The following is a 10,803-nucleotide window of genomic DNA, read 5'->3' on the forward strand; positions in this document are numbered from 1 at the left end:
AATATCCATACATGATATAGTATGATCATTCGTGGCCAGTGTAATTAAACGATGGTCATAAAACTGAAAAAATTATACATTAATATAGGGAAGAGACAGTGAAAATAAAAGAAGAACTTTCCTTATAATTTCGTTCATTTTACAGACATTTATTAAAAAAAAAAGATATTTTGAAACAGTGATCAAGTGTAGCAGTCCATTGTTCAGTACCAATATGATAAACTATTATGTAAAATTGCATCACTTGTTTTATATAACGTCAGCAGAGTCCTATCACTCTAGTTTAAGATCTGCTGATTAAATATAAGATGAGTTGTATTGGCAGTCCACTATTCAATTTCTAATACAATGACATCTTGGTCTTCGAAATGTTTTTAGAACCTGTTGATTTTATGTAAGTTAATAGCGAGCTACTAACGCCACATAGTTGTGTTTGTCTCAAGCAACGTGTGAGTCCCCATTTAACAATATTAGCGGCCACACATGTGTATGCTATGTATATGCCTAATGTTGCATTTTTGTATGTTGTTAATGGGCATCAGCTGCCATGCTATTCACATGTAACACATTACAGCAACATATATATGATGATCTCTGTTAATGAAATGATGTAAATAGTGATTATGTCAGTTAATAAGTTTTAATGTCATAAAGCCTTTGATAAGATGACACCTTCCATATTTAGTTATTTTAGTGGATAGTTCCTTATACAAATATTGTTCTTTCATTTTCACTGCATCTTCTCTTTGTTAATTTATATTTTCTGTTTCATGATAAAAATTCAATTACACTGGCCGCAAAAGATGGAAAGCTATCAAAAAATATGTCATTTATGGATGTTGTCATTTTAAGAAAGATTTTATCGATCTGTCAAGTCATAATTGTAGCAACACTAATTAGGAATGTTTTATGGTACATTTTCTGTAATTAATTTGTATATATACCTTGGAACCCTGCTACAATATTATGTGCAGTTCTGTAAGCTGTTGTACATTGCTAACATGACAAAAAATCTATTTTACATCTTACGCCAGGAGATGGCTAGTGTGTTGGCCAAAACCAGTAATCCATCCAAATAAAGAAGATCTCATGTGTGAGCTTCACTTCGTGGATTTTCAGTCCCTACATAAATAAAAAATTTACTACAGATCACTTGTCTCCTGGTAGACAACATCAACAAAATTGAGAAATGTTTTTGCTTCACCATCATAATTTTGATCATTATTCATGTATGGTCTGCTTTCAGTTGTGGGTTTGGTTTCCAATGGTATAGTAACCAGGTTGTAATGGTTCATATCAAAAGCTAGAGCAGTTTCCACAAATATATAAGCTGAATCATAACCGATTCATCATCTGACCTTTTGAAGTCAACGACAAGAAACTATTTTTCCAAAGCTTTTTAATATTGTTGATATCATAAGAGCTACTTGGAGCAGTTACAACATCATCTGCATATAATATGAGATACACTCTTCTATCTTCTGAAGTATGAATATAAAAACATCTCTCAACGTTTGACTGTCTAAGTCCAATACTTTTGAGAAAAGTATCAAATATTGTATTCCATGCACAAGGAGCTTGTTTCAATCCATACAAGGACTTTTTGAGTTTGAACATTTGATTCTTTTTACCTGTGATGCCTTGAGGTATTCATCTAAACATCTTCACGTAGTTCCCCACATAGAAAGGTAATTTTGACATCCATTTGATATGTAAATAGAATTTCTTGAATGATGACTGACAACAGTGTTCTCAACATAGCCAAATGTGCAACAGGAGCATATGTTTCGTTACAACGATTACCCTTCCTCTGAGCACTAACTTCAACTAGAAGTCTCGTCTAATATATTCCAATGTCTCTGTCTTGATTTCGATTAATTTGGAACAGCCATTTGCTATCAATTGGTTTCTTCTCTAGATGGAACTCAGTCAACTCCCATTTCTCATTAAGTTCCAATGACTTTATTTCTTCGTTGATTGCTGACCTTTATTATGTTCATAATATCTCTCCAGTAAATCTTCAATAGCATTCAGGAACATCATCAACAAATGATTCAACATGCAAAGCCAACACTGCATAATCGTCAAATTGGTCAGACACCTTCGTTCCCTTTCGTTTCATCAAAGTGTTTGTATCTTTTCAGACGTCTTGACCAGTTGTCTTGAATTTTGTCTTCTTTTCTTCTTTCTTGTCTGTCTTGTATTCTGTCCTGTTTCATCTGTTCCTGAAAGCCACTGTGCACTTGTTTTCCTGTCGAAAGTGAATTTCGTTTCATCGAAAATTGCATCCTTGCTAAAATCTGCATATACATAGTGAAGAATCAGCTCAGTCCCTCTTCCACAGCGCAAACTATAATTCAAAATTTCTTTAATGTAAAATAAGCAGACAGAAAGTTATTAACTCAAAATAGGTCTTCAAGTATACATTCGATGTTCACATTATTTCTACATAGTAACCTTGACAAGGAAATCTTTATAGAAGTAACTGAGGGGCTGGTGACTGACACAAAGAATCCAACTTGAGAAGTCAATGTACAGGATCAAGCAGGCAACTTGTTGCTAGAAGGGGAAGACCCTAGATTTTGTTTTCCACTTTAATTTTCAAGCGAATAAAGCTGATACATGTTTATTCCATTTCGCAATCAATGGTGAACTTGTTATGTTAGTGTTATTAGGAGATGATAGATTTATTGCACATCAAATAAGGAAATGAAGGCCAGTTCACGCTGTCCATCATTGGACTGTCACATTGATGTTATTCACATTGTCCATCACGTCATGTCAATTCAAGTCATGTGATCTCAACTCTCATTGCTCTCCTCAGCTGTTGTTTCCATGGGATAGCTTATATTCATGGGTGCTGGAGTTCACATTTGTACGAAAATAACATTTATTGGACTCAAATGGTTTGCAGCTTGCATGGATAGCTTTGTGTTAGAAAAGGGAGACAGAAGTGCAAAACAACCCATAGAAACCGTGTGGGTCCGAAACAATGTCATTACTTGATACAGAAGGAGATTTTCACACGGCATACAAAGAGCTTCAGGAAGAGGAATCAGCATTTCATATTTTGGAAAGTGGAATCATTGGTTATTACGTTAAATGGCACCCAGAATTACTAAAAGGGGCACACTGTTACGAGCTGCTATCATATCCTGTGAAAATTAGGTTTAAGGTTAACTTTAATGGCTAGTCCAGTAGAAAATTTTGTGCATTAGTGATATTCCCTCGATAGCTTCCCTTCAAGAGATGTGGTTTATCTTTACATGTTGTGTTTGGCATTTAGTATTTTAAATGCCTTATTTGTACTGGGGTTAGCTATTGAAACCACATAAATATTGACCACTAATGCTTGCAAAACTGTTTGACATACAATTCAGAGAGCTGCTTAATAATAAATAGAGCTGCTACAAAAACATATTGAAACAAAAAAATTCTAGTGTCTGAAGACTTCAGTGCATTTCCTTACGTGACACTAGAAAGGTCTGGCAACATACAAATAACTTAGGTCTATAAAAATCCACTTTAGAAATATAGTAGAAGGAAAATAGTTTGGTACTCTCATGTAATATAATTCAGACTGTGGTCTCACTGTTTCGATTAATCTGTCATCATTTATTGTAAATTTTAACAAAAGAAACAACGAAATGAAACAATTGATAGCAAATAACGAACAATAAACCACCAAAGCTAACCATGAAAACCACGATGAATCGAAATTCGAAGATTTGCCCATGGCTGCGTATCAGGAGGAAATGAACTTGTGGGTTACTTGATCAGCAACGGATGGATGATGTCAGACATCAAAAATTTCCTCCAGAAAAACCTTGATGTGATGTGACACGATGTGACAGCATGGTCAGTATGGATGCTGCAATTTGAAATGCATTGCAGAATGTTTTGACAGGATGGGACGGGTCGTGACGTGACGTGACATCACAGTCAGTGTGGATTGGCCTTGATTCATAATGTTACACCACTAGTAGAATTCTGTCTTATTACAATAGAGATGGTCATTGTTATGTGGGAATTCAAAGCGTGTTAAATCGTGCAGGAGAAAAAATTTTAATAGATCAGTGCACATACACAAGAAGAATAATTGAAAAGTTTGGTATGTGTGATGTAAATGGTGTCAGTGTGTCAACCAATCCTCATGTTCATTTGTTACCTGTTGAAGAAGAATCAGAGGATGAGAAAATACCATATATGAAGTGGTTGGATCACTTATGTTTTTGTCTGTTGTCTCACTTCTTCATATGCCACTGCAGTGAACAGATTCCTGAAAGACCATAATAATGCATATTAGTAAGCAGTAAAGAGAATTTTCCAGTATTTGATCGAAACAGAAGACTATGGTATAGAGTACCCCAACAGTTCGAGGGAACTAAGATTAATAGTTTTTTCTGATTCTGGTTACACAGGTATATTGCAAAATTTGTTTATTTGAGTTCAGAACTTAATACTGTAAAATGACAAATGCAATCACTAAAACATGAAAAGGTTTGAAAATGTTCCTCGTGTCTGCACTCAAGAGAAGGCTTCTACTTTTCACAGATGAGCATGCATTTACTCTGTTTTTCATAATGCTTTGTGTTCTTGGTGTTAAGTCAACCAGTGTAAAGTACACTAATTCAGTCCAATAAAAAAGTAATTTGTTTCTCCTTTTGGCGAAATCAGATTATGTTATTTGGACATACTTGAATATTCACTACAGCCGTGGCATAACATCACTTGTAAACCGTCCAACTAGAGTGACCAAACAATCTTCCTCAATATCAGATAATATGGCAACAGATATAGAAAGAAGGCAATGCCAGTTACTTGTTCAAACTCTAGGCCTATCAGATCACCTCTGTCACATATTAAAAGCAAATATTTATGAAGAAAAGTCTGCTCAATTGCATGCATACAAAGGGTCTTCTCAGAATCAAACCTATGCTCGTTATCAATCCACTAACAACATGAAGTGTGGGATGAGTGTATTCAGAAACAAGGTCTTTAATAAGTTCATGACAATACTTAATCCAAAATTTGAGAAAGCATGTCCCCAAATTTGTATATATATATATATATATATATATATATATATATGCTCGATGTGCATGCGCTATAGCTTACTTAGTTTTTGTAGGCCATTTGAGGTAGCATATTGAGATGAACAGTTGAGATGAACAGTTTGATACAGGACACTTATGGTCTATCAAGTCCCGAAACTACCTCAAATTGGCATACAAAAACTATCTAAGATACAGCGCATGTGCATCGAGTGAGTTTTTCAACATTCTCCCACTCTCTTTGCACAAACCATTAGTTCTAGTGAAAAAATGTATAGGACCTTTTTTGCAGGAAATTTAATATAGTTTAAATTTTTACTGCAACACGCTTTCGCTGGAGGGTGAGGTTTTCGATTTATTTGAGTAAAAGGTACAAAGGGGATATTAAATGTGTTCTCTCTCGGGAACCTTCAGAATAGGGCATATGTCTGTATCAAGTTTTTTTTCAGAATCACTAATACTATCACTCCACAAAGCATGTACCTTTCCTCCTGATGGGTGACGAGAGGTATCAAAAATCCTCCGAAACTCCAAGGTATCTCATAGTTAACAAAAATAGCTAGACTGAACCAGTTTTTGAAAATTTTACGAAAATTGCATTAGAATTTATAGAAAGTTATTGATAGCGTACAGACAGTAAAAAGTTACTGAAAGCTGATAACAAAAGGAAAGCAATCTGAAACATAATCAAACAGGAGGCAGCAATTGTTGGATAAAAATATTTGTAAACACAGATTAACAAATAAAGATGTTCAATTTAGCAACCCAAAGGAACTAGCAAAACTCGTGAATGAATGCTTCAGCACTATTACTAAGAAACTGTAAGAAAAGTTTCAAGACATATGTTCTACACCACCAGGACCAGCTACCACACTCAATGATGCTCTTTCCAACAACAGAGAAATTAAACAATAAACAATTAAACAATAAAAAAACCATAGGATTAGGTAGGTCTCAGTCAGCACAATTCAGAAATGTATAAACAACATAAGAATCCCGTTAACACTAATAGTTTATGAATAATTTACATCTGGCTTCTTTCCTGTATACCCAAAACAACCAAAAGTGACATCAACTCTAAAAAACAGTGATTCCAGAAAGCAGAAAACCACAGATCAAATACTTTATGATCATATGTTTCCAAAACAATAGAAGATGTAATGGAAAACAGACTAACAAAGTTCCTAAATAAATTCAACCTCATTTGCAATGAACAATTCGGTTTCAGGCCGGCAAGAGGTGTACACAGTCAGCTATATCACTGTTTACTAAAGCTGTACTCGCAGCACTAGACAAGGGCATAAACGCAACAGGCATTTTTACAGGTCTGTCAAAGGCATTTCACAAGGTTGACCACAGAATTTTGCTACCCAAGTTAGGAATGAGGGGTAAGTTATACTTGGAGAAGCGAGTGCAAAGAATTGAAATCACACATATTTCTGAAAGACCACTAGTAGAACACTTACCAGGTTGGAAATATACTAATACAGGCGTCCCCTAGAGTAGTGTAATGAGCCCAAACCTCTTCCTTAAACGTATAAATGTTTTCCCACAGAGTGTCAGGTACACAGAAAAAAATACTATATGCTGATGACACGAACATGGTGATTACAGAAAAAAATTAACACAGATAGCAGAAAAATCCTATGAATTTCTCAGAGACGTCACCAACTGGTCATTATAGAATAAATTAACCTGAAACGTGAAGAACCTGTATAAACTTCCACCTAAACAAAAAAAACAGTGATATTATATTAAAGTAAACAATGATTTCAAATTCTTATGGATGAATGTAGACTGTCAAGTGAAATGGACAGAACATGTGAGAGTTTTGGAAAAGTGGCTATCCCTGCAAATCCTTGCATGAGTGTGTAATATTTCGTGCCCCAAAGTATCCTTCTTTGAATGTATCCATTGAGCCCTCAGTTATGGGATACTCATTTGGGGAATAAGTGCTGGGAACGTACAAACTATTTTCAGTACAGAGAAAAGAGCAGTTTCGTTTCAATACATCTATCACAACATAATGTATAGAAGATTGGATTGGAATGTTTGGGGGAAGAGACCAAACAGCAAGGTCATCAGTCTCATCAGATTAGGGAAGGATGGGGAAGGAAGTCGGCCGTGCTCTTTCAAAGGAACCATCCCGGTATTTGCCTGGAGTGATATAGGGAAATCACGGAAAACCTAAATAACGATGGCCGAACGCGGGGTTGAACCGTCGTCCTCCCAAATGCGAGTCCAGTGTGCTAACCACTGCGCCACCGCGCTCGGTGTAATGTATGGAAGGCAAAATTTTAATCTGTACATCACAAAAAGCACAGTACGTGACCATGGAACCAAATCCAGACATTGTTTAGGCCGGTATTATACTATCAAATTTCTTTGTCAAAGATTTGATCAAAGATGTGATCCAATATTCCGTCCAATATATTTGACAAAGATCTTTGACGTAGCGCTACAAGGGGTATTACACTGTCATCAAATTTTTCGTCAAAGTTCAAGATGGCTGACAACAACTTGTTATTAACCGCAGCAGTTCTACGTACTCCAATTGCATTGTGTGCACATGCGGAAAAGAAGTGGGGGGAAAAAATGGAACCATACATACGAGGTTGACAGTCTTAAAAGTCCTGGGATTACAACTTGATAATAAATTCAGTTGGGAGGAGCACACCACAGAACTGCAGAAAGGCCTTAACAAATCTGTATTTGCAATTCGAGTGTTAACAGACATAGGCAACATAAAAATGAAAAAGCTTGCATACTTTCATTCCATAATGTTATATGGGATAATATTTTGGGGTAAATCTTGAAGTCAAACAAAAGTTTTCAAGGTCCAAAAGCGTGTAATACGTATTATTTGTGGAGTGAATTCACGGACCTCCTGCAGAAACCTCTTCAAAGAACTGGGTATACTAACTACTGCCTCTCAGTATATTCTTAATGAAATTTGTCGTAAATAATATATCTGTTTTTCCAACAAACAACTCAGTTCATACATACAATACCAGGAACAAAAATGATCTGCACAAGGACTTAAAAGCACTTACTTTAGTTCAAAAAGGGGCACACTACTCAGGAACACTTATTTTCAATAATTTGCCAAGAAACATAAAAAATTTAGTTAGAAATAAAGATCAGTTTAAAAGGAGCCTGAAAGACTTACTACTGGCCAACTCCTTCTACTCCACTGGCGAAATTTTTAATAGAAACAAATGATGTATTTATTCATACTATTAGTATTGTTATTTCAGCTTTAAAAAAATCGACATGTTCCACATCCACGAGGATCTCCTCAGCACGGATCTATGGAACGAAAAACTAATCTAATCTGGGTGAAGCCGTGGGTTTTACGACGACACGATTAAAGCATTCAACAAAACTTGTTATGTGAGCTTGCAGTGGAAGACGTCAAGTCGTACTTCAATTACTTAAGAATGGATGAGCATACATTTCTGTATGTGCTCAATGAAGTGTATCCTCATATCACAAAGCACAATATTCACTTAAGAACTGCTACATCTTCAGAAGACAGGCTCACTATAACACTCCGATTCCTTACTACAGTAGAGGGTTATGTTATGTTAGGTTAGGTCTCCAATCTTCTTAATCTATTTTTGTATTCAGGGTGCCTCACGTTGTAAAGTGCCTCATCAGCTTCAGACATCTCTATTAATTTTGTAGTTGTCGGCACACACCAGTTGTATATACCAGCAATGGTTATAAAAACACTACAGACGACAGAACGCTGTAGCGATGCTAGCGCTCCATGTGGTAACATGTCACATTGCAGTGAACAGAAGACAAGCGGTTCCTTTGATCAAATATACAGCGAGGCCCTAGATTTGATCAAATATTGGACGACATTTGACAAAGTCCCTATTACACTATCAAATATCTTTGACAAAGATATTGGACAAAGATATTGGACAAAGAAATTTGATAGTGTAATACCGGCCTTAGATATAAATAGAAGAAACGAGTTAAAAACTCAAAATAGTGTCTTATTGTACGATTGACTACCACAAGAAATAAAAGATGTTAACGATCCCCACGCCTTTAGCCAAAGATTGAAGACATTTGTATTAAACAATAGCTGTTACACTGTAAATGAATATTAACAATAACCACAGATAGTAATTAAATGTTGATGAACATCATACTATCTATAATTTATGACATGAACAGAAAAAGAGAACTAAATATAGGAGCTACAAATACTGTAAGAGGCATGTTGATTTTAATGAGAAATATTGTACAAACATCTATAGATGAATAAATAAACAAATCAGTCAATCAATAACGTGTTTTGTTTCGGTTGAAAGAATGAAAAGTATTACTGTTTCCACCTTTACATTACCAGCAGTATTCTTAATGTTCACATTTGCATTGAGTTTTTCAAATAACAATGAAAGTAGTTTGTAGTACCCTGTTCCTGGGAGTGTCCCGAGCTTGTAAAACGCCTGATTGCATTGACGTTTCGAACCAGAAAGCAGTATCACGTGACTAGCTGCAGTACTCACCTAACTGCTTCAATGGATGACAGAAGAATAGTTGGTGCAGAACTCTAGGCTCAAGTGGAATATGATCATATATTCATAGCTTTAAAATTCGTATAGTTTTTCTCATTTTGATCCTCCAGTTATCTATGTGTATTAAACAATTAGCGACTATATTGAAATGGCTGACTACCATTAAAGGGAAATATATATGCTACTACCATTTCAGTTTTGCTTAAGAGCTTTTGCCTGACAGAAAGAAAGCATGTGGTTGCTATTATTGAAATGCGAGTGTGTGAACCCATTGTTGAAATAGACTCAAGACTAGTCAGGAGTCCACATCTATTGTTATATATGTGGTCAAGTTAATTATCATCGTTCACCAAATACTGAAAAATGCATTACAGTATTGAAGCTTTTCCTGTAAAATTAATATAACAAGACCACACCATACGCTACTGTCAAATTGGGGATTACACATTTATGCATTACACATTTACACAGATATTTTAAATCTAAATATCACTCTATGCCCATAAATTTCTTTAATGTTGTATGATTATTTGTCTAAATCAAGTAAAAAAAATGTTCAAATTTCATAAACACTTCTCTGTTATCGCTTGGTATAAGATACGAAACTCTCCGATTTCTCTTGACATTTGTTATCATTGGTAAAGATAGTTCATTGATATCTTCATCCCCAGTGAAGTTAAAAAATTAAGATATTTTCTGTCTAAAAGCAAATCTAGATTCCTATCACATGTCGCATCATATCTGCTGTAAATCACGTCTTTGTGATAATGACTCACGTAACTTTTGTTTACTTTTGGAATAATACATCTTTTTAGCATACAACAGTTGTACAATTAATGTTGCAAATCATGGAGAAGGGTGTCCTATTCTTTTAAGAGTTTCTCTTCCTCTGGAATACTGTTAGTTTAGACTATAGTTTCCAAAAGAAAATGTTGATAGAAAAAAAGTGTAGCACGTTTGCAACTGTTTTTCACTTAAAATGGTTTTTACTTTGCGAAGGATGGAACCACTTTCAATATCTTGGTGAATACATAGTGCTTGTGTGCTTACTAAGTCAATTTAAGATTTATGTGTATGACTGCCTTCTGATTCAGCATACTTATTAATCCTTCACTGGCATGTAATGGAAAATGTAAATAACATCAGTTTCAATGTTATTAAATAACATGGAGGATGTCATGTGAAAAATAACTAAGATTGCCTATTATGCCTAT

The sequence above is a fragment of the Schistocerca americana genome, chromosome 5 (genome assembly GCF_021461395.2).
Source record: "Schistocerca americana isolate TAMUIC-IGC-003095 chromosome 5, iqSchAmer2.1, whole genome shotgun sequence".
Classification (NCBI taxonomy): Eukaryota; Metazoa; Arthropoda; class Insecta; order Orthoptera; family Acrididae; genus Schistocerca; species Schistocerca americana.